The 26,454-nt window shown below is 39.5% G+C and overlaps 1 protein-coding gene across 13 annotated transcripts in view; it reads right to left on the reverse strand.

Annotated features, from left to right (window-relative positions):
- ATP8B4 (ATPase phospholipid transporting 8B4 (putative)) overlaps positions 1–26,454 on the reverse strand; it is a 337,268-nt gene that overhangs the window by 145,517 nt on the left and 165,297 nt on the right. The window lies entirely within an intron of this gene.

Below are 26,454 nucleotides of genomic sequence, written 5' to 3' on the forward strand. Positions count from 1 at the left end.
TGCCTAACTCTTGGCGTGTACTCTTCCTACCACTCCATGGTGCCAGCTTTATACAGCAGCTATTAACTCTTACTTGCAGAACATTCAAAAACAAAAAAGCTCAGGGGGAAGGAAAGGAATAAATTTAGTCATTAATATTCTTTTCAAACTCTATGTTAATATGAAAACATCACGGCTGTTGTCTCAGACGTCTGTTTAACTGGAGGCAATATATGAAGGAGATAGAGCAAGGGAGAGTAGTCCAGGGCAACAGCTAGAATGCAAAAGGAAAAGAACAAAAATTCTGAAAAGAACAAAAGCAGCAATCAATGACAAAAAAAAAAAAAAAAAAAAAAAACTGAACAAGAAAGACCACCTACAAATCATCCACAGTATTCTGGCCAAAGGACAGGCTTGGTGGCATTCTAACAGCTAGGATGAACAGCTCAGAATTGAGAACATGGTCAAGATGTTACACTGTTTTCTTCGAGGTTCATGTATATAATGGAGTCCCAAGTCTACCTTCACCAGGTTCAAAGCGGTTTATGACAAAAAGCTGTTGTGTCTCATTGGTCAGGCCCCTCTCAACAAGTTAGGCAGAGAGCCCATCTGGAAACACACCACCTGTGTGTATCCATGATGCTCTTTCTGAAGTTCTCTGAAATGTAAACCAGCTTTGTTTTCTGAGTTGGAAACCTTCATCACACCTCCTTCCCAGCAATTTCTTCTAGGAGAGAAGGCTGCGACAAGAAGGGCAGGTTTCCCAACAAGTTAAGGTGGGCAGATTAATTTCATTGTGAAGTTTTTGAAAAACAACCTAATTTACTTGTTTTATAGGCTGGAAAACAGTTTTAAATATTTATACAACTGTGAAATATACCTCACACTATCAACCCTGCTGGGTCATTTGGCTTAAACACTCCAAGAATTTCTCTTTAATACAGCTCCAAGTACATGTTGTTCTGGAAAGTTTTCAATTGAAGCATTTTCATCTCTAACCAGAATTCATTCATTTTTCCAATACCATACTTTTCTGCACTTTATCTAGTTTAATGACAATGAGAGAATCTAGGAAGCCTTTAAATCTCATTTTATATCTTTTTACAGGTACGAATAGATTATGTGTTGGTCTGTTTCTCCTGGGGTATCTACTTTGAGGCATTAGTGACATGTCTCAGGGAACAGTATCTCAGATAAAATAAGACCAAGACAGAGACCGTGTCTTTATTTATGGAAACTGCACAGCTACTGAATTTCCCTGAAGTCTCTATTGAAAGTTCCTCTGCATCAAGAAGACGCTGAGAAGACACTAACTCTCTTTAGTAAACTCTTATTCCTCCTACCTGTATACTCTAAGCTCTAGGAAGGACCACAACCTACCTCTTCCACCCAAATGGAAAAGTCAAACCAAGTTAAAAGGAAACTCTATAGGATCTCTTATACATTTCAAAATATACATTTGAGAGTTAAGTAACAACAGTACAAACAAGAGTTAAGTAACAGATAAGTAACAACAGCCACTGTTTGGGGGGAATAGATCAAAACCTGAGTTTTCTTACTTAATTCTAACTTGTTTTTCTCTAGTGTATTAATATTTCCCCCCATAAAACCAAAGCAATTGGAAAAGATGCTTTTAAAAGTCTGGTGGTATCCATGGGAATTACTTGAATTAACTGCTACATTTGGAACAATAGTGGAATAAAGTCTCTAAGAAAACAATCTGTGGAGGCGGTCCTAAGATGGTGGAGGAATAGGACGGAGAGATCACTTTCTCCCCCACAAATCCATCAAAAGAACATTTGAATGCTGAGTAAATTCCACAAAACAACTTCTGAATGCCGGCAGAGGACATCAGGCACCCAGAAAAGCAGCCCATTGTCTTCAAAATGAGGTAGAAAAAAATATAAAAGACAAAAAGAGAGATAAAACAGGTAGGGATGGAGATCCGTCCTGGGAAGGGAGTCTTAAAAAATAGAGAAGTTTCCAAACACCAGTAAACACTCTCACTGCTGAGTCTGTGGCAAGCCTTGGAACCACAGAAGGCAACATAATAGGGAGGAAAAATAAATAAATAATTAAAACCTACAGATTACGTGCCCAATGGTAACTCCCCCAGCGGAGAAGCAGCGCAGACGCCTGCATCCACCACTAGCAAGCGGGGGCTGGGCAGGGAGGCGCGGGCTGCATTGCTTAGAGTAAGGACCAGGCCTGAATGCCCTAAGGGCAATCTGAGGGAACTAACTTGGACTAGCAAACCAGACTGTGGGATAGCTACCAAGCGAAAAGCCCTAACCTAAGACAGGAATGGGAAGTCAAGAGTGCCTTAGAAAGCATCACTATCAACAAAGCTAGTGGAGGTGATGGAATTCCAGTTGAGCTATTTCAAATCCTGAAAGATGATGCTGTGAAAGTGCTGCACTCAATATGCCAGCAAATTTGGAAAACTCAGGAGTGACCAAAGGACTGGAAAAGGTTAGTTTTCATTCCAATCCCAAAGAAAGGCAATTCCACAGAATGCTCAAACTACCACACAATTGCACTCATCTCACACGCTAGTACAGAGAAGGCAATGGCACCCCACTCTAGTACTCTTGCCTGGAAAATAATATGGATGGAGGAGCCTGGTAGGCTGCAGTCCATGGGGTTGCTAAGAGTTGGACACAGCTGAGCAACTTCACGTTCACTTTTCACTTTCATGCATTGGAGAAGGAAATTGCAACCCACTCCAGTGTTCTTGCCTGGAGAATCCCAGGGATGGGAGAGCCTGGTGGGCTGCCATCTATGGGGTCGCAGAGTCAGACACAACTGAAGCGACTTAACAGCAGCAGCAGCACACGCTAGTAAAGTAATGCTCAAAATTCTACAAGCCAGGCTTCAGCAATACATAAACCGTGAACTTCCAGATGTTCAAGCTGGTTTTAGAAAAGGCAGAGGAACCAGAGATCAAATTTCCAACGTCCGCTGGATCATAGAAAAAGCAAGAGAGTTCCAGAAAAACATCTATTTCTGCTTTATTGACTATGCCAAAGCCTTTGACTGTGTGGATCACAATAAACTGTGGAAAATTCTGAAAGAGATGGGAATACCAGACCACCTGACCTGCCTCTTGAGAAATCTGTATGCAGGTCAGGAAGCAACAGTTAAACCTGGACATGGAACAACAGACTGGTTCCAAATAGGAAAAGGAGTATGTCAAGGCTGTATATTGTCACCTTGGTTATTTAACTTATATGCAGAGTACATCATGAGAAACGCTAGGCTGGAAGAAGCACAAGCTGGAATCAAGATTGCCGGGAGAAATATCAATAACCTCAGATATGCAGATGACACCACCCTTATGGCAGAAAGTGAAGAGGAACTCAAAAGCCTCTTGATTAAAGTGGAGAGTGAAAAAGTTGGCTTAAAACTCAACATTCAGAAAATGAAGATCATGGCATCTGGTCCCATCACTTCGTGGGAAATAGATGGGGAAACAGTGGACAGTGGCTGACTTCATTTTTTTGGGCTCCAAAATCACTGCAGATGGTGAATGCAGCCATGAAATTAAAAGATGCTTACTCCTTGGAAGGAAAGTTATGACCAACCTAGATAGCATATTCAAAAGCAGAGACATTACTTTGCCAACAAAGATCTGTCTAGTCAAGGCTATGGTTTTTCCAGTAGTCATGTATGGATGTGAGAGTTAGACTGTGAAGAAAGCTGAGTGCCAAAGAATTGATGCTTTTGAACTGTGGTGTTGGAGAAGGCCCTTGAGAGTCCCTTGGACTCCAAGGAGATCCAACCAGTTGATTCTAAAGGAGATCAGTCTGGGTGTTCTTTGGAAGGACTGATGCTAAAGCTGAAATTCCAAAACTGTGGCCACCTCATGCGAAGAGTCGACTCATTGGAAAAGACCCTGATGCTGGGAGGGATTGGGGGCAGGAGGAGAAGGGGACGACAGAGGATGAGATGGCTGGATGGCATCACTGACTCGATGGACATGAGTTTGAGTGAACTCCAGAAGTTGGTGATGGACAGGGAGGCCTGGCGTGCTGCGATTTATGCAGTCTCAAAGAGTCAGACATGACTGAGCGACTGAACTGAACTAAACTGAAGACACCATCAGGCCCGCTCACAGGACAAAGGACTGAGCAGAGCGAGCCGGCTGCAGACCATGCCCCTCCGCTGACAGGCAGCCAGAGCCAGAAGGGGGCAATCACAGCCCCAGAGAGGCATTATCTACCAAACTGCAAGCAGACTTCGTTGCTAACTAAGACTTCCTGGAATTCTGGACGGTCAACATCTGCCTAAGAAGGTGTGCCAGTTGTACCCCCAGAAACCCAGGCAGCAGGTACGGGGGAGGTGATAAGTCGCAGCAACTGCGCTTGCCAAACACCTGGTCACCTGAGCTGCTTGGACCTGGGAAGGACACAAAACGCAGGCCCAACCAAGTCTGCACCTCTGAGGACTACCCGTGTACCTGAACCTGAGTGACTTTTACCTGGGAAGTGCATACAACCCAGGGCTGGGCTCAGACAGTTCTCAGCAGAGCACCTAGAGCCTAAGCAGTGTAGACAGGGAAAGCACACACGCCATGAGCGGGGGCAGGCCCAGTGTGGCCGAGACACTGCGAGCACATGCCAGTGTTATTTGTTTGCAGCATCCGTCCCTCCCCACAGCACGACTGAACAAGTGAGCCTGAAAAAGTGTTCACCACCACTCCCTGTGCCAGGGTGGAAATTAGACACTGAAGAGACCAGCAAACAGAAGAAGCTAAAACAGAGGGAACCTCCTTGAAAGTGACAGGTGCAGTAGGTTAAAACCCTGTGGTTAGCACCGACTACACAGGAAGGGGCCTATGAATTTTGAGAAATATAAGCCAGATCAAGGAACTATTCAAAAATGAACTGACCCCACACTGCCCACAACACCATCAGAGACAGTCCTAGATATATTTTTACTATTTTTACTATCATTCTTTATTTTTTTTAAATTTTTAAGTCCTCTGTTACTCCTTTAATTTTCATTTTTATAACCTACTATTACTTGGCAAAAAAAAAAAAAAAAGACCCTATTTTTTAAAGCAAACTTCATATATATAAATTTTATAATTTTTGTGACTTTGTTGTTTTTTTTTTCTTTAATATTGTATTTTTGAAAATCCAACCTCTACTCTAGATTTTTAATCTTTGCTTTTTGGTATTTGTTATCAACTTTGTACCTTTAAGAACCCAATCTTCAGTACCCATTTTTACTTGGCAGCGAGATTACTGGCTGGATTGCTCTCTCCCCCTTTGAACTCTCCTTTTTCTCCACCAGGTTGCCTCTATCTCCTCCCTCGCCCTTCTCTTCTCTACCCAACTCTGTGAATCTCTTTGTGTGTTCTGGACAGTGGAGAACACTTAGGGAACTGATTACTGGCTGGATCTGTCTCTCTCCTTTTGATTTCCCCCTTTATCCTCCTGGCCACCTCTGTCTCCTTCCTCCCTCTTCTGTTCTCTGTATAACTCCGTGAACATCTCTGAGCGGTCCAGACTGTGGAGTGCACATAAGGAAGTGATTACTGGCTAGCTTGCTCTCTCCTCTTTTGATTCCACCTCATCTCATCCTGGTCTATCTCCCTCCTCCCTCTTCTCTTCTCCATGTAACTCTGTGAACCTCTCTGGGTGTCCCTCACTGTGGAGAAACTTTTCATCTTTAACTTAGATGTTTTATCAACGGTGCTGTACAGATGGAGAAGTCTTGAGGCTCCTGTAAAAATAAGACTGAAAACCAGAAGCAGGAGGCTTAAGTCCAAATCCTGAGAACACCAGAGAACTCCTGACTCCAGGGAACATTAATAGACAGGAGCTCATCAAATGCATCCAAACCTACACTGAAACCAAGCACCACCCAAGGGCCAACAAGTTCCAGAGCAAGACATACCACGCAAATTCCCCAGCAACACAGGAACACTGCCCTGAGCTTTAATATACAGGCTGCCCAAAGTCACCCCCAAACCATAGACATCTCATAACTCATTACTGGACACTTCATTGCACTCCAGAGAGAAGAAATCCAGCTTCACCCACCAGAACACCAACACAAGCTTCCCTAACCAGGAAACCTTGACAAGCCACCCGTACAACCCCACCCACAGCGAGGAAACTCCACAATAAAGAGAACTCCGCAAACTGCCAGAATACAGAAAGGCCACCCCAAACTCAGCAATATAAACAAGATGAAGAGACAGAGGAATACTCAGCAGGTAAAATAACACAATAAATGCCCACCAAACCAAACAAAAGAGGAAGAGATAGGGAGTCTACCCGATAAAGAATTCCAAATAATGTTAGTGAAAATGATCCAAAATCTTGAAAACAAAATGGAATCACAGATAAACAGCCTGGAGACAAGGATTTAGAAGATGCAAGAAAGGTTTAACAAGGACCTAGAAGAAATAAAAAAGAGTCAATATATAATGAATAATGTAATAAATGAGATCAAAAACATTCTGGAGGCAACAAATAGTAGAATAACAGAGGCAGAAGATAGGATTAGTGAGGTAGAAGATAGAATGGTAGAAATAAATGAATCAGAGAGGAAAAAAGAAAAATGAATTAAAAGAAATGAGGACAATCTCAGAGACCTCTGGGACAATGTTAAACGCCCCAACATTCAAATCATAGGAGTCCCAGAAGAAGTCAAAAAGAAAGACAATGAGAAAATACTTGAGGAGATAATCATTGAAAACTTCCCTAAAATGGGGAAGGAAAAAAATCATCCAAGTCCAAGAAACACAGCGAGTCCCAAACAGGATAAACCCAAGGCAAAACACTCCAAGACACATATTAATCAAATTAACAAAGATCAAACACAAAGAACAAATATTAAAAGCAGCAAGGGAAAAACAACAAATAACATACAAGGGGATCCCCATAAGGATAACAGCTGATCTTTCAATAGAAACTCTTCAGGCTAGGAGGGAATGGCAGGACATTCTTAAAGTGATGAAAGAAAATAACCTACAGCCAGAATTACTGTACCCAGCAAGGATCTCATTCAAATATGAATGAGAAATCAAAAGCTTTACAGACAAGCAAAAGCTGAGAGAAGTCAGCACCACCAAACCAGATCTCCAACAAATGCTAAATATCTTCTCTAGACAAGAAACACAAAAAGGGTGTATAAATTCGAACCCAAAACAATAAAGCAAATGACAACAGGATCATACTTATCAATAATTACCTTCAACGTAAATGGGTTGAATACCCCAACCAAAAGACAAAGACTGGCTGAATGGATACAAAAACAAGACCCCTATATATGTTGTCTACAAGAGAGCCACCTCAAAACAAGGGACACACACAGACTGAAACTGAAGGGCTGGAAAAAGATATTCCACGCAAATAGAGACCAAAAGAAAGCAGGAGTAGCAATACTCATATCAGATAAAATAGACTTTAAAACAAAGCTGTGAAAAGAGACAAAGAAGGACACTATATAATGATCAAAGGATCAATCCAAGAAGAAGACATAACAATTATAAATATATATGCAGCCAACATAGGAGCACTGCAATATGTAAGACAAATGCTAAAAGTATGAAAGGGGAAATTAACAATAACACAATAATAGTGGGAGACCTCTGTACCCCACTCACACCTATGGATAGATCAACTAAACAGAAAATTAACAAGGAAACACAAACTTTAAATGATACAATAGACCAGTTAGATCTAATTGATATCTATATGACATTTCACCCCAAAACAATGAATTTCACCTTTTTCTCAATTGCACATGGAACCTTCTCCAGGATAGATCACAGCCTGGGCCATAAATCTAGCCTTGCTAAATTCAAAAAAATTGAAATCATTCCAAGCATCTTTTCTGACCACAATGCAGTAAGATTAGATCTCAATTACAGGAGAAAAACTATTAAAAATTCCAACATATGGAGGCGGAGCAACATGCTGCTGAATAACCAACAAATCACAGAAGAAATCAAAAAAGAAAACAAAATATGCATAGAAACAAATGAAAATGAAAACACAACAACCCAAAACCTGTGGGACACTGTAAAAGCAGTCCTAAGGGGAAGGTTCATAGCAATGCAGGCATACCTCAAGAAACAAGAAAAAAGTCCAATAAATAACCTAACTCTACACCTAAAGCAACTAGAAAAGGAAGACATGAAGAACCCCAGGGTCAGTAGAAGGAAAGAAATCCTAAAAATTAGGGCAGAAATAAATGCAAAAGAAACTGAAGAAACCATAGCAAAAATCAACAAAGCCAAAAGCTGGTTATTTGAGAGGATAAATAAAATTGACAAACCATTAGCCAGACTCATCAAGAAACAAAGGGAGAAAAATCAAATCAATAAAATTAGAAATGAAAATGGAGAGATCACAACAGATAACACAGAAATACAAAGGATCATAAGAGACTACTATCAGCAACTATATGCCAATAAAATGGACAACTTGGAAGAAATGGACAAATTCTTAGAAAAGTATAACTTTTCAAACTGAACCAGGAAGAAATAGAAAATCTTAACAGACCCATCACAAGCACAGAAATTGAAACTGTGATCAGAAATCTTCCGGCAAACAAAAGCCCAGGTCCAGACGGCTTCACAGCTGAATTCTACCAAAAATTCAGAGAAGAGCTAACACCTATCCTACTCAAACTCTTCCAGAAAATTGCACAGGAAGGTAAACTTCCAAACTCATTCCATGAGGCTACCATCACCCTAATACCAAAACCTGACAAAGATGCCACAAAAAAGAAAACTACAGGCCAATATCACTGATGAACATAGATGAAAAAATCCTTAAAAAATTCTAGCAATCAGAATCCAACAACACATTAAACAGATCATACACCACGACCAAGTGAGCTTTATCCCAGGGATGCAAGGATTCTTCAATATCCACAAATCAATCAATGTAATATACCACATTAACAAATTGAAAAATAAAAGCCATATGATTATCTCAATAGATGCAGAGAAAGCCTTTGACAAGATTCAACATCCATTTATGATAAAAACTCTCCAGAAAGCAGGAGTAGAAGGAACATACCTCAACATAATAAAAGCTATATATGACAAATCCACCAGAGAAGGCAATGGCACCCCACTCCAGTACTCTTGCCTGGAAAATCCATGGACGGAGGAGCCTGGTAGGCTGCAGTCCATGGGGTCACAAAGAGTCGGGCACAACTGAATGACTTCACTTTCACTTTTCACTTTCATTCATTGGAGAAGGAAATGGCAACCCACTCCAGTGTTATTGCCTGGAGAATCCCAGGGACAGGGGAGCCTGGTGGGCTGCCGTCTATAGGGTCGCACAGAGTTGGACACGACTGAAGTGACTTAGCAGCGGCAGCAGCATGACAAATCCACAGCAAACATATCCTCAATGGTGAAAAATTGAAAGCATTTCCCCTAAAGTCAGGAACAAGACAAGGGTGCCCACTTTCACCACTACAATTCAACATAGTTTTGGAAGTTTTGGCCACAGCAATCAGAGCAGAAAAAGAAATAAAAGGAATCCAAGTTGGAAAAGAAGAAGTAAAACTCTCACTCTTTGCAGATGACATGATCCTCTACCTAGAAAACCCTAAAGACTCCACCAGAAAATTACTAAAGCTAATCAAAAAAATACAGTAAAGTTGCAGGATATAAAATCAGCACACAGAAATCCCTTGCATTCCTATACACTAATAATGAGAAAACAGAAAGAGAAATTAAGGAAACAATTCCATTCACCATTGCAACAAAAAGAATAAAATACTTTGGAATATATCTACCTAAAGAAACTAAAGACCTATATATAGAAAACTATAAAACACTGGTAAAAGAAATCAAAGAGGACACTAATAGATGGAGAAATATACCGTGTCCATGGATTGGAAGAATCAATATAGTGAAAATGAGTATACTACCCAAAGCAATCTTTAGATTCAATGCAATCTCTATCAAGCTACCAACGGTATTTTTCACAGAGCTAGAACAAATAATTTCACAATCTGTATGGAAATACAAAAAACCTCAAATAGCCAAAGCAATCTTGAGAAAGAAGAATGGAACTGGAGGATCAACCTGCCTGACTTCAGGCTCTTACTACAAAGCTACAGTCATCAAGACAGAATGGTACTGGCACAAAGACAGAAATATAGATCAATGAAACAAAATAGAAAGCCCAGAGATAAACCCTCGTACCTATGGACACCTTATCTTTGACAAAGGAGGCAGAAATATACAATGGAGAAAAGACAATCTCTTTAACAAGTGGTGCTGGGAAAACTGGTCAACCACTTGTAAAAGAATGAAACTAGAACACTTTCTAACACCATACACAAAAATAAACTCAAAATGGATTAAAGATCTAAATGTAAGACCAGAAACTATACAACGCCTAGAGGAGAACATAGGCAAAACACTGTCTGACATACATCACAGCAGGATCCTCTATGACCCATCTCCAAGAATATTGGAAATAAAAGCAAAAATAATCAAATGGGGCCTAATTAAAATTAAAAGCTTCTGCACATCAAAGGAAACAATAAGCAAGGTGAAAAGACAGCCTTCAGAATGGGAGAAAATAGCAAATAAAGCAAGTGACAAAGAATTCAAAAATATACAAGCAACTCCTGAAGCTCAATACCAGAAAAATAAATGACCCAATCAAAAAATGGGCCAAAGAACTAAACAGACATTTCTCCAAAGAAGACATATGGCTAACAAACACATGAAAAGATGTTCAACATCACTCATTATCAGAGAAATGCAAATCAAAACCACTATGAGGGTACCATTTCATGCCAGTCAGAGTGGCTGTGATCCAAAAGTCTACAAGCAATAAATGCTGGAGAGGGTGTGGAGAAAAGGGAACCCTCTTAAACTGTTGGTGAGAATGCAAACTAGTACAGCCACTATGGAGAACAGTGTGAAGATTCCTTAAAAAACTGGAAATAGAACTGCCATACGACCCAGCAATCCCACTACTGGGCATACACACTGAGGAAACCAGAAGGGAAAGAGACACGTGTACCCCAATCTTCATCGCAGCACTGTTTATAAGAGCCAGGACGTGGAAGCAACCTAGATGTCCATCAGCAGACGAATGGATAAGCAAGCTGTGGTACATATACACAATGGAGTATTACTCAGCCATTAAAAAGAATACAGTTGAATCAGTTCTAATGAGGTGGATGAAACTGGAGCCTATTATACAGAGTGAAGTAAGCCAGAAAGAAAAACACCAATACAGTATACTAACGCATATACATGGAATTTAGAAAGATGGTAACGATAACCCTGTATGCAAGATAGCAAAAGACACACAGATGTATAGAACAGTCTTTTGGATTCTGTGGGAGAGGGTGAGGGTGGGATGATTTGGGAGAATGGCACTGAAACATGTATAATATCATATGTGAAATGAATCTCCAGTCCAGTTTGGTGCATAATATAGGATGCTTGGGGCTGGTGCTGGGATGACCCAGAGGGATGGTATGGGGAGGGAGGTGGGAGGGGGGTTCAGGATGGGGAACACGTGTACACCTGTGGCAGATTCATGTTGATATATGGCAAAACCAATACAATATTGTAAAGTAATTAGCCTCCAATTAAAATAAATAAATTTAAAAAAAAGAAAACAACCTGCAAAATCCCAAGGCATGCAAAGAATCCCTGATAATGAAAAATCTGATATGCTCAATATGGATTCCTACTGGGAAAATAAAGCAGAAAGAAAAAGGGGAGAAAATCTCTCTCCTCATGCTAGATCATTGTGCTCATTCTCCTCTGACCCACACACCCCTATTTGTATTTTACCCTCTACTCTCTAACTTATTAAATATTTCCAAAAATAATAAAACACTTAGAATCAGTTATCTGACCATTCTCTACAAAGATTTGACCATTAGTCTGCTAATGTCATCCAACAGGCCAAAAAAGCAGAAAATATTAATAATAGCTATATGAACTCAGTCTCCCTTAGTTTATCTTACTCTACTTCTTTTCTCTCTTGCCACCTGTCTGCCCTCTTCCCAGAACATGTACCTTGGAGCGCCTCTTCCCAAAAAGGCCCCTTTGTAACTCCAGATACCTCCGAACACCTACTCTTGTCCTTGGTCACCTATCCATCTCCACCTATCCCTATGCAAAGTCCTTCCCTAAGAAGCAGCACTCCAAACACTTGGCTTCCAAAGTCTATGACAAACAGCATTTGAATCGTAAAAACTTTCTGGGATGTGCATGTACACATTTCACAGGATATAATATAACCTCTGTGACCAATGAGCTACAGAGAACACCAGGCGACAATGTCATCTGACACAAAATTTTTCTGAACTTGAAACAAAATATTGTTTTGAAGGTACACAATCATTGGAGATATTTCCTCGAAACAATTATTATCCAAAACTAATTACCAATATGACACAAAAAACAGCAAGTGGTATTCTTTGAATGTTGACCCTGACCCTAGCACTATTCAGCTACTTCATCAATAACCGACACAACACCACATTCGTCAGATTTGCAGATGGCCTCCTACCAAGAAGAGAGCATAACCCTTACAAAGATGATTATGATAGAAAGTTACAACTTGGGACTTCCTTGGCGATCTAGAGGTTAAGCCTTCATCTTCCAAAGCAGGGGGTGCAGGTTTGATCCCTGGTCAGGGAGGTAAGATCCCATATGCCCCAGGGTAAAAAACAAAACAAAACAAAAAAACATAAAACGGAAGTAATATTGTAACAAATGTAATAAAGACTTCAAAATTTGTTTTGGTCCACATCAAACAAATTCCTTAAAAAAAAAAAAAAAAAAAAAAAGTTATGACTTGAAGAGGCTACCAGAAACTGAACCAAGAAGAGAAGGAAGAAGTACAGACCATTATCTTGCAGAGGAGAAAGTAATGTTCTACAGTGTAATTAGGGTCATGAAAAAAAAAAGGGCCTGGAGACATTAGTAATCCATAAGTTCTTGGTTAAGCCTCTCATTTGAATATATATCTACAGAACAATCAATATGTATAATACAATCAGAGGAGTTTCTTAATTTTATTTACTATTCTTTCTTACCAGGTAATTATAACTGCACTTAACTAGGACCTCAGAGTACACTGCAATGAGCACTAAGGATCATAACTATAGAAGTACCAAACCTACTAACAAGTATAAACAGATAAAGATCTGCAAAGGAATTTAAATTGAATATATTTTAAATCCCACCATATTTTCTTTTCCTACCCACTACCACTGACCACACAACATCAAAGACATATCAAGGGATGGAGGGACAGATAGGAAAATTTCCTTTAAAGCTCATCTTCAAAATATTTCTAGACTTCTTCTAAGATTTTGGTTGGTATGGTCATTTCATTTTGTCATCATCCTGACACAATAAAACGGACATTCCCTGACTCTATGTGTGGTGCAGCTGCTCTCAAGGCTCATGTTGGAAGCAAGTGTGCATCACAGCTCCGTGAAGGGAAAAACAGGATGACCTTTTGCACTGTGACAATGGCACTTGGCTCCACAGACTCGGTATTTTTAAACTTTGCTTTTACGTTTGTCAAGAAAAACCCTCCCATTTTAAGAGAGGATTTGCAGTATACAAACACTCTGAAAGCAAGTTAATTCATTGTCCTGAATCAAGAAATTCCAAGGTTTCTAAATATGCTTCAGTATCACAGAATTGCTTCAGGTTTTGAAACTGACATAATTCGAAAACAGTTACAGTAATAAGTTAGGCTTTACCTTATAAGCCCAAAGCCAATCACCACATAATAAGCCAAACTTCAAGATAAGAACTCATAAAATTTAAATTCTAAAGGTGCCATAGAAGATATGGCATTAAACTGTCACAGAATAATGACTAGAATTATTTTGAGGAAAGAAGTTTTAAAAATATACCCACTAGCTCTATATCTACTCTCAGAACATCAGAGAATCTGAGTTCTGAGAGAAGGTGATGAGAGATAATCACAGTATTGAATAATTATTGATAAATTGGCCTAAACCTAATTCTTCCTTTTTTAAAAAATGTTTATTTGGCTGTACCAGGTCTTAGTCACAGCATGCAGGGTCTTTGATCTGGCATGTGGGATCTTTAGTTGCATCATGCAAACTCTTTGTTCTGTCATGTGGGATCTAGTTCCCTGACCAGGATTCAAACCTGGGCCTCCTGCATTGGGAGGGCAGAGTCTTAGCCACTTTACCACCAGGGAAGTCCCTGAATCTGCTTCTTTCTGATGAGGCATAGCATACTAAGAGTTGTTATGATTTGCTGAGAAACTGCCTGAAGAAATGAGAGTGAGACAGCACCTACCATTCTCCACGTCACTGAACTGTTAACACCAGAGGCTAGAAATCACCTGTTTACCTTGAGCAAGATCCCAAGTCCATTGCTGAAGCTTAAGGGACAGAAAGAGGAGATCTTCATTGGTCTCTTCAAAGCTCCTGTCATCCTTTCCACAATCTAATGCCCATGAGCAACACAGATTATCCTGAAAAGACTTCCTCAAAAACTTTGTTGTGGTACTACATAGAGAAGATAATAAAGAAGGCCTGTGTAATTGACTTCATCTAATTAACCAAACAATCCACGTGAACTTGGTTTCTTCCTTAATCTCAAGCCCATGTCAGCTCTGTAACATACAAAAGCATTCCTCTGCTCATACCGACTTTGTTTTATTCACTACTGTATCCTTGTGTGTGTTAGTTGCTCAATTGTGCCCAACTCTTTGCAAACCTATGGACGGTAGTTTCCCAGGCTCCTCTGTCCATGCAATTCTCCCAGCAAGAATACTGGAGTGGGTTGCTATTCCCTTCTCCAGGGGATCTTCCCAACTCAGGGATTGAACCTGGGTCTCCTGCATTGCAGGCAGATTCTTTATCACTGCACCACCAGAACCTAGAATAATGCCTAGTTTATAGTAGGCACTCAGTATTTGTTGAATGAATAAGTAAATTAATAACTATAGAATCATTACTTCTAAAAACGTTTGCTGATGATAGCATTTCCCTGAATGTCTAATAAGAACTATAGCAACGAACAATTTATTTAAGGCTTCCAGGGACTGTGTTGGTCCCTCAATGTACAGGGTTGCCAAATAAAAATAAGTGTGTGAGTGCTCTGTCATTCAGTTGCGTCTGACTCTTTGCCACTCCACTGACAGTAGCCCACCAGGCTCCTCTGTCCATGGGATTTCCCAGGCAAGAATAATGGGGTGGGTTGCCATTTCCTTCTCCTGTGGATTTTTCTGAGCCAGGGACCAAATCTGAGCCTCCTGCATCTCCTGCATTGGCAGGTGGATTCTTTACCACTGAGCCACATCCAATTAAATTTGAATTTAAGATAACAAATAATGTTTTAGTTTAAGTGTGTCCCATGCAACATTTTGGATATAGTTATATTCAAATGTTGTCATTGTTTATCTGCATTTCAAATTTAACTGGAGGGCCTATATTTTGCTACATCTAGCAACACTGGATGGAGAAGGCAATGGCACCCCACTCCGGTACTCTTGCCTGGAAAATCCCATGGATGGAGGAGCCTGGTAGGCTGCAGTCTGTGGGGTCGCTAAGAGTCGGACACGACTGAGCGACTTCGCTTTCACTTTTCACTTTCATGCATTGGAGAAGGAAATGGCAACCCACTCCAGGGTTATTGTCTGGAGAATCCCAGGGACGGGGGAGCCTGGTGGCTGCCGTCTATGGGGTCACACAGAGTCGGACATGACTGAAGTGACTTAGCATAGCATAGCATAGCAACACTGGATAGTATCTTATTTCTTTTTTAATCCTCCCAGCAGCCCTAAGAGATAGGTACTATTGCTACTCCCATTTTATTAACTTTACTCAGAAAAAAAGCTGAAATTCATAGAGACTGGGACACTTGCCCTAGTCTTCAACATCTATCAAAAATTCAAATACCCACATACTTTGACTTTCTACTTTCAAATACCCACATACTTTGACATTCTACTTTAAAAAACTAATCATACCAATGCTCAAAGATGGATATAAAAGGATTTTTTTCAATATTTACTTGTAATAGCAATGTATGAGAAACCATAAGTGCCCATCAATAAGAATGTTAGAAATACCAGGATACATCTATCCTATCATGCCTCATCTTCTCACTGGAATACAGTGCAACCACTAAAAAAAAAAAAAAATAGATCTATACGTGGTAATGTGAAATACCCTCTAAGTTACATTATTACGTTGAAAAGGAGTACATGCAGAACACTCATATGCATTGAAAGATTCTGTGTTTTGAAGCAAAGATTTACATTTGCATTTGTCTGCAGTTATACACATAGAAGATTTCTTGAAAGACACATGAGAAACTGTTCAGTGGTTGCCATTAGAAAAAGGAAACTAAAAGGAGAACTGGGATGTAGAGGAGATGCCATTTCATTGTATACTTTTTCAGTCTGTTTGAATTTTTGGCATTACACATATTGGTATTTTAAAGGACAACTGGGGAGTAAAAATAGAAGAAAACTCCTCCAAGTTTATATGTGAGTGGCAAATCAGAACTTCAAAATGAATCTGCCTGAATACAAAGCCATGTTCTTAATAAATCTATACTCATTATTCTTTTTTTACTTTATTTTCTATGATAATTATGTATCATCTATTTAGAAAGAGGATGGCTCCTAAGGAGCTGAAGAGATTCAAGCATAGCAATAGTACAGGCTCCCAGTGTTTAAATACAGCTGATTCAAACCCAGCTTGCAGTCATGGTCCCCTGACACAAATGTCCAGTGGACAGCAGCAGTCTCTGGTTCTTTTCAATCCCACTGCTGTCAGAGCCACACTAAAGTAAGAGATATAGGTTGTCCCTAATCCTCTAACAGACTGGTGAGCAGGATCTCATTACACTGAGATTGAGCATAAAATGGCATAGCCTTGTCTAATTCAATGAAACTATGAGCCATGCCATGTAGGGCCACCCAAGACAGACGAGTTATGGTGGAGAATTCTGACAAAATGTGGTCAACTGGAGAAAGGAATGCCAAACCACTTCAGTATTCTTGCCTTGAGAATCAAATTGCCAACATCCATTGGATCATCGAAAAAGCACATGAGAGTTCCAGAAAAACATCTACTTCTGCTTTACTGACTACGCAAAAGCCTTTGACTGGGTGGATCACGATAAACTATGGAAAATTCTTAAAGAGATGGAAATATCAGACCACCTGACCTGCCTCTTAAGAAATCTGTATGCAGGTCAAGAAGTAACAGTTAGAACTCTACATGAAACAACAGATTGGCTCCAAATTGGGAAAGGAGTACATCAAGGCTGTATATTGTCATCCTGTTTATTTAACTTATATGCAGAGTACATCATGAGAAACACTGGGCTGGAAGAAGCACAAGCTGGAATCAAGACTGCCGGGAGAAATATCAATAACCTCAAATATGCAGATGACACCACCCTTATGGCAGAAAGTTAAGAAGAACTAGAGCATCTTGATGGAAGTGAAAGAGGAGAGTGAAAAAGCTGGCTTAAAACTCAACATTCAGAAAACTAAGATCATGGCATCCAGTCCCATCCCTTCATGGCAAATAGATGGGAAAATAATGGAAACAGTGAGAGACTTTATTTTTTTGAGCTCCAAAATCACTGCAGGTGGTGACTGCATCCATGAAATTAAAAGACACTTGCTCCTTGAAAGAAAAGCTATGACCAACATAGCTTTGACCAATATGCTGCCTAAAAGCTGGACAGCATATTAAAAAGCAGAGACATTACTTTACCAACAAAGGTCCGTCTAGCCAAAGCTATGGTTTTTCCAGTAGTCATGTACGGATGTGAGAGTTGGACTATAAAGAAAGCTGAGTGCCGAAGAACTGATGCCTTAAACTATGGAGTTGGAGAAGCCTTTTGAGAGTCCCTTGGACTGCACGGAGATCCAACCAGTTAATCCTAAAGGAAATCAGTCCTGAATATTCATTGAAAGGACTGATGCTGAAGCTGAAACTCCCAATACTTTGGCCACCTGATGAGAACTGACTCATTGGAAAAGACCCTGGTGCTGGGCAAGATTGAAGGCGGGAGAAGAAGGGTATGACAGAGGATGAGATGGATGGATGGCATCACTGACTAGATGAACATGAGTTTGAGCAAGCTCCGGGAGTTGGTGGCGGACAGGGAAGCCTGGCATGCTGCAGTCCATGGGGTTGCAAAAAGTTGGACATGACTGAGTGACTGAACTGAACATGACTCATATCTTTAAAATCTATTTATTTTGAAGAATGCAGATGTTTTCCTTCTTGTCCTCACTTCTTTTTAGCACCATGCTGATGCTGAGGCAGAACCACAGAGGTCAATGGTATTGCTCCCATTTTGGAGGGGGAAAGGGTAAGAAGAGGGAGAAATGATAAAAGGTAATAATTCTACAGCATGGATAGTTTGGTTTATAAATTTTATTAGAAAAAATGCAGTATTAGCAATGCCTTGCCTAATTTATACAAAGGTCTTCCCAGATGCCTCAGACGTAAAGAATCCGCCTGCCAAATAGGAGATACGGGTTGAGGCCCTGGGTCAAGAAGATCCCCTGGAGAAGGGAATGGTTACCCACTCCAGTATTCTTGCCTAGGAAATCCCATGGACAGAGGAGCCTGGTGGGCTACAGTTCATGAGGTTGTAACAAGTCAGATACAACTTGACTAAACAACAACAACAATTTATACAAATCCTTGTAGAGTCTTTTGAGCACTATTTGGATGCAGAAATACACACTATTTTTAAAACAGAATGAACAATTCACTTACTAAGTTTTACCTGAGCAATAAGCCACTGACAGTCGTACAGAAAAACTATTATTTTAATCATTTCTATAAACTGAAACATATCTCCTGAATGAATCTCCCTAGAGCCCATTTTCTGTAATTTCTTGGTAGAAATCCATTAGTAGATGGCTAATAGATGATGCAACCCCTAGGAAATTAGAAAAAAATTATCTCAAAGGAAGACTATTTCATCTGCTCTGATATATGAATGCTGAAGGAATAGTTTCATTTGACCATGGAGCAAACAGTTATTTCGGTTCAGGTCACATTCCTGGGCAGCAGAATCAGGAGGAAAATCTGCATGCAAGAAGTTTATCAGCAAGTTCTCTTGGGAATAATCCGTGTGGGGCAGGAAGGAAAGCACTGGGCAGAGTGGGGAGCTGGACTGCTGCTGCAGCCACAGAAAGGGCTCAGCTAACCCCAGGGGAGCTCTGAGCTGGAATGGGCCTCTCGAGTTGGATCAAGGGTTCCTGGCCTTTATACCTTAGCATGTCCAGTCACTGGACGCAGTCTGGTCCCAGATACAGCAGAGACTTTAATTTAAAAAAAAAAAAAAAAAACTGTTCCTCAGCTGGGAGCTATTCCCAGAGAGAGCTGACAGCTGAGGGCTGTGTGCAGGCAGCACACCCAGCTTGGGGAAATACATTCTGCATTCTGGAAGAGAAACTGGGGTGGCAGCAGAGCACATGGGAACTTTATCAGGATTGAAGCCCTACAGTCTGTTTTCCCATCGCCTCTAACCATGTTCTTAATCATTTTTCAAACATAGGGCCAAATTAAGAGAGAAGTGAATATATGTTAAGCCAGAAAAAAACTAGTTGCTTACTATATCAAGTAATAATGCATGCCATATTGACACAGAGCAAAAGTGTCTCTAGGGGGTGTGATCTGGTTTGCTCTAGTCAGAGAACACAGCATCTCTGGAAACAGCATTCCTGACCCTGCAGCACAAAGCACAGCTGAGGATATCACTGAAAGATAGGGAGTTAATTTACTTAGAAGATTTGCAGTAATATTAAATCCTAAACAATTTTAAAGAAAATGTTAAAGTGTTACTTTAAAGTAGGCTCTACTATTTATCACTTTGAGTTCCTCAGAAACAGGATAGCATATAGGTGAATTTTTCATTCAATCAAAATCCACTGGCATGGGAGGCACTATCATCCTTCATTTTAGGAGTTCAAGATTGCTCCATACACACAACATGTGCATTCTGAGTCAGGCACTGCACTGAGTGTTGAAGCTACAAGTAGAATTAGATACAGACTGTGATTTCAAGAAACCTAGAGACTAGTGGGATATAAATACGGCTCTTCAATAACCCCAATTCAATCATTTTTGCCTTCTAATACCTGAAACATGTGGATATTCTTCCACTCAGCATTGAGGAATACCTGTATTCAGGAGAATGACCTCAGTGTGAGATTATTTGCCATACAGCTGTCATCAAAAGCTGAAAACTGAGAAAATTGATAGGCCAGAGAAATTGTCTAATAAAGGATATATTAACTTTCATTCCTCAAGATACTCTCAGCTTTGTCCCCTTACACAGTGAGCTCATCAGAAAACTATATGCCTGGACTGTATTACTCTGGTCCCTCTAGACTTGGCTTCTCAGAATCATGACTTAAAGTCATGCCAAAAGATTTCAATCAGGATTTACTTGTGGTCATGAGGAAAGTATCTCCACTTTCTGAGATTTCAACCATTATGTCATTCACATCTTTCTCTCAGGACCAGGATAAATCTTATTGCTTGTAATTACTAGAATACATCCTTTCATTGGGCCATCGGTTCTGCACCCTAGATGCTTTCATTATGAGGAGAAACAAAGTTCAAGGTAATATTTGAACTTCATGAGAAACAAAGCCTAACGGATTGTTTTAACAAAAACTAGAAATTTTTAAAGTAAAGATTCTGTCCTTTGAGGATGACATTCTAGGGACAATCTTGATACTTGAGGAAACAGAATACTATTTAGAATGGACCAGAAGCTGCAATCAATTTTTTTGAATCCTTACATTTATCAAGAGGAGAATCTTTACCTTAAATTTATGAAAGACATGATGTAACATAGTAGAAAGAGCCTATGTCATGAGAACCAGAAGACACAGACTTGGGACTAAGTCTACTACCAACCAGCCATGTCACTTGGGCAAGAAGTTCATCACAACTAGAATTCCCAACTATGATCTATGTTAATCGGTTCATGCCAACTCCTCAGAATGCTTCTTTAAACAGAATCCTAAGGATTTAAAATGTGATAAACCCATCTGACATTTAAACATGTGTTATGATGACACCTATGAATTTTATACAAGTTTATGAAGAATTCTATAAACTATAAAATAATACATACCTTAAAGTATTGTGACTACTTTCTTATTACTATAAACCACCTCATTATAAGAATGGTACATTCAAATTTTTAAGTCTTCAAAAGAGCTATCTATATTTAGTATCTCCACTTCAAGACTGCCCATGCTTCTTTCTCCAATCAGAATTTTGTCTCAATCCCTCCATCTGTAATCTCTCTTCATGATGTTAAATCCAAGGATCAGTTCTCAGTCTTCACTATACCCAGCACAGTTAACCATTCCCTCCTGCTTCAAACACCTTTTCTTTAAATTCAGAGCACCATATTCCCTTGGTTTTCTTCCTACTGCATTAGTCACTCCTTCTTAAGCCCTTAGCTACTTTTCTCTTCTTCCCATCTTCAGAACTCCTCTCTCTTCTGTCTAGAGTCTGGAGTCTCACTCTAAGTGGCTGGACGACTCCCTCATATATCTTCAGATCAGACTTCTCCCCTAAGCTTTTTCTGCTCAACCTACATCTCTACAGAATGGTTACTATCTCACTAGAACTCTGGTTTCCAAGTCTAGTCAAAAACAAAACATAAAACAATCAATGTCACAACAACATGCTTCTTTCCCAGTTTTTCCTGTCTTGGACCTCACCCAAGAAAACTCCTCCTGATTTCTCTCTTCACACACCTCCATATGGCAGCACTCCTATTGACTCTAACTTCAAAATACATCTCAAAGTGTGGGTATTAGATAATGTTAAAGTTAAATGAGTACTGCTATTTCATTAAATGTAGTTATGGTATTTGGGCAAAATATATTATAAGTCCTTATCTGTTCCCGAGAAACACTAAAGCAGTATTTACTGACAATGTGGGTATGACACACAGAGTTTACTTTTATTAGTAAAATATCCCAAATAATAAAAAGTGAGAATGGATACAAAAATAGCAGAAGCTTGATGATGGCTGCAGCTAGGTAATATATAAAAAAGAGTTCACTGTACTGTTCTATTTTCATGTGTTTAAAAATCCATAATAAGATATATTCCACTTATCTTCTCTACTACTACCACGAGTTGATGATGGCACCATCATCATCTGTACAACAGTAGAAAACTCACAATTTGTCATTACCATTCTACACTTGCCCTTCTCTGCTGTCCACTATCCACACACCAGCCAGAGAAGTATTTTTGTCCGTCATGCAATTCTCCTGCTTAAAACTAGCTTCACATCACATTTAGTATAAAATTGGAATTTTCCAACATGATCTATAAGAATTGGCTCTTGCCAACCCCTCCGAACTCCCCTTTATCACAATACCCTAGCTAGAGTAGACATCTTACTGTTAAGTTCATTGACACTTTGAGGCCTTTATACTTATTGTTTTTACCCAGATCTTGGTATGGCTAGGTCCCTCTCAAATCAAATTGCATCTCCATAAGAGAACTTCTTTGGTCACCTTGTTTATTTGGCTTCCAGATTTGAAGGATCCCTTTTATCTTTTTAATTGAATGAAAATTCTTTAAATTCTATAGTGCTTTATAATTTTCAAAAGCTCCACACATATGATTTCATATAATCTCATAATAACCCTCTTTTTTTAATCCCTTGTCCTTTTATTGCCTCCTCTCCCATCTCTTCACTGGTAACCACTAGTTTGTTCTGTGAGTCTGGCTTCTCTTTTGTTTTATTCATTAATCTGTTGTATTTTTTAGATTCTACATATAAGTTACATCATAAAGTGTTTGTCTTTTTCTGTCTGATATTTCACTTAGCATAATGCCCTCCAAGTCCAATCATGTTGCTGTAATGGCAAAATTTTATTCTTTTTATGGCTGAGTATCCCACTGTGTTTATGTACACACACACACACACACACACACACACACACACATCACATCTTCCTTCTTCATTCATCTATTGATGGACACTTAGGTTGTTTCCATATCTTGGCAATTGTAAACAATATTGCTATGAACACTGGGGTGCATGTATCTTTTCAAATTAGTGTTTTCAGAGGGTTTTTGACTATATATCCAGGAGTAGAATTGCTGGGTCCTCATACTGTTTTCACAGTGGCTACTGCTACAGTTTATATTCCCACCATCAGTGTAAGAGGGTTCTCTTTTCTCCACATCCTTGCCAACATTTTCTTTTTGGTGATAGCCTTCTGACAGGTGAGAGGTGATTTCTCAACTGTGGTTTTGCTTTGCATTTCCCTGATGATTAGAGATGTTGAGCATCTTTTCATGGGCCTGTTTGGCCATACTATTTAAACTCATCTGCCTATCTCTCATCCTACTACTATGCCCTATTTTGTTTTCTTAGTTGCATTTATAACAACCTGAAACCATATTACTTATTAATATTTTGTTTACTGTCCATTTTCCCTACTACGTAGTTCACTCCTTAGGATAGGGATTTGTCTGTCCTGCTCATTTCTGCATCCCTAGCAGGCAAAACAGTGCCTGGCATATATAAGGGGCTCAATAAATATTAGTTGAATGAATATTTGAATGGATTTGTTATTTACATAGTTACTCATACTGTGTGCTTAACACATTTAGCTCTAGGGTCGCAGTGAATAATAGTTCCATATGGCTACACCTGTCTGTGGGAAGGCCCTAAAAATCTAGTAGAGATAAGCACAAAGTACAGAAAGAGTAAATATAGAATGAATCCTTGCAGGGCAAAGGTTAACAGTTTAGAAAATAAAAATGTTATTCATTTTCCTCAAAGTGTGTACTTGTGAGTTACATTTCTTCACAGCTATAAGGCAAGTGGCACATCCCACAGGGATGCCAACTTCTTTCACAGCTTTACATTTCCAATTTCTTCACTATGACCTGTATCATGAATGTATGTTGCCAACTGAAAGAGTATGTGGATTCTGAATTCATAAATATTGAACACCTACTACATGTCAGGCAGTAGAGAAGCACTGTGAATAAACCCTGAAGAGTCTCCCAGTCAAAGGGGAAGACTAAAATGGACTGTAAAATGCTGTGCTTAACTCTAGCTTGGTGACAGGTACATGTTGCTGCTGCTGCTAAGTCACTTCAGTCATGTCCGACTCTGTGTGACCCCACAGACGGCAGCCCACCAGGCTCCCCCATCCCTGGGATTCTCCAGGCAAGAACACTGGAGTGGGTTGCCATTTCCTTCTCCAATGCATTCAAGTGAAAAGTGAAAAGGAAGTCGCTCAGTTGTGTCCGACTCCTCGCGACCCCATGGACTGCAGCCTACCAGGCTCCTCCATCCATGGGATTTTCCAGGCAAGAGTACTGGAGTGGGTTGCCATTGCCTTCTCCGCAGGTACATGCTACAGGAATAAAAAGAGGATGCTGATAGTTCTACCTGCCTGAAATAGATACCGAAGGGTTTTCCAGAGATGGTTAACCCAGGAGTTGAGCCCTAATGGATGAAAAAGGGAGAAAGGAAAGCATAGCATTGCAGGCTGAGGTAAAGCAAGTAGTTCTATGTGATTGTAGATAATGTTAGAAAGACTGGCTGGGAGCTTGACTGGAGTAAGTACTTTGATGGTAAGGACAGAGTAGGGAGTTGCCAAGGAGTTTTTAGCAGAAATATGTTGTGATCTGAGTTGTTTTGTAGAAAGAAAACTGTCAGGAATATATTTGGCTCAGCACAACTCAATCCTGCTTAGAGAAACTATACACACACACTACACTAGCGAAGACTCTAAAACAATCTCTCTCCACACCATGTAGGGATGTCATTGTTTCCCACTGGAAAAATTTACTAGAAGACAAAATCTAAAATTTATTCTCAAACAGAACTCAAAAAAATACTGTAGACCCACAAATGGCAGTGAATAGAATTAGACAAATCACTAAAAAGAGAAATGACAGTTAATATATACTTGAAAATGTAATCATCTTCACTTTCTAGAAAACAACATATTTTTAAAACAAGACATCTGTTGTGTATCTGCTATGCAAAACAACTTATGCAATTGGCCTAGATTTTCAAAATGATAATACTCAAAGTTCTGATGGTGTTGTGGAAAAACCACTTTGTTCAAATGGGAGGATAAATGGGCATGAACTTCCTAGAAAGCAATTTCACAACATTATTAAGAACCTTTAAAAAGGACAAAGTCTAGGTTCCCTAGAAATACAGCCTGGTCAGGAAATACAGACAACCTGGATGGGAGGGCAATTTGCGTGAAAATGGGTACATGGATATGTATGGCTGAGTCTCTTCACTGTTCACCTGAAACTATCATAAGATTGTTAACCAGCTATACCAAAATACAAAATAAAAGTTAAAAAAAAAAAGAAAGAAACATAACCTAAAGAAATAAAGATACATATGAAACATTTCAAAAATGCTCCTCCTAGAATTATATATAAAACAAAATATTAGAAAAAAGTTAATTTCCTAATAGGGGAATGATCAATTATAGTATATCTATTATTTAACTACTAAAAAAAGTTTTCAAATAATTTTTAATGACATAAATGAGTTATATCAAAAGAAAAAAGTAAAATAAAAAGCTATTGCATGGGCTTTTTTGCATATACACACAAAAAAAAACCAAAAAATACAAGGAATAAAACTTTACTCCAAAAAAGTAGAAATTGATTTTTCTGTATTATTATATTTTTAATTGATTAATTTTAGTCAAAGATTCACCTCTTCCGGGAAGCCTCCTCTGACCTCTAGACTAAGTACCCTTTCTTCAGTGTTTCTATGACAGTTCATGAAAATTCCCATCATCGTCCACATTATACTGAAATTACCTACTTGTTTCTCTCTCTCCCCACAAAATGAGAATTCATGAAACTAGAAATGGCATGTTAATCATCTCTGGCACACTAAAGATACTTAATATTTAGGGAACTAAGACAGACTTAAACATTTCTCTTTGGCTCAGAATAGCTATATGTCTGGTTTTAATAGTGCTGGAACAATAATTCAAGTGGTCCCAATAGGACTGGCTGGCTCTCTTGTGGAGCCCTAACCAGGCCAATAGTGGTAGGTGTAAGCAGGAACTTCAACATTCTCCCATGCCACAACTTAGGACAATAACCTGAACTCCCAAATTAATCCACTCTTCCTGGAACCTGTAGGCCTAGCTAAACCCAGCTTCTGGTGAAGGTATACCTAATACATGCACTGCCCCATCCATCACTCCATGGGCCACAGCTCTGGACAACCTTGGAACAGCCAAAGACTTTGGGTTGAAGGTTGGAATATTAAATGGTAGTTCTATTTCTCATACTTTAGAGGCAGGAGGGGTGGGAAAGGCCTTATAATACAATCCCTTTATTTCTCTCTGGCATTCCTCAAATCTCAAAGTCTCTAAAATTCTCTGACCCCTGGATCTACGTAGATGATCCCTTTTTTTTTTTTTTTTTTTT

Source organism: Bubalus bubalis, chromosome 11 (genome assembly GCF_019923935.1).
Source record: "Bubalus bubalis isolate 160015118507 breed Murrah chromosome 11, NDDB_SH_1, whole genome shotgun sequence".
NCBI lineage: Eukaryota > Metazoa > Chordata > Mammalia > Artiodactyla > Bovidae > Bubalus > Bubalus bubalis.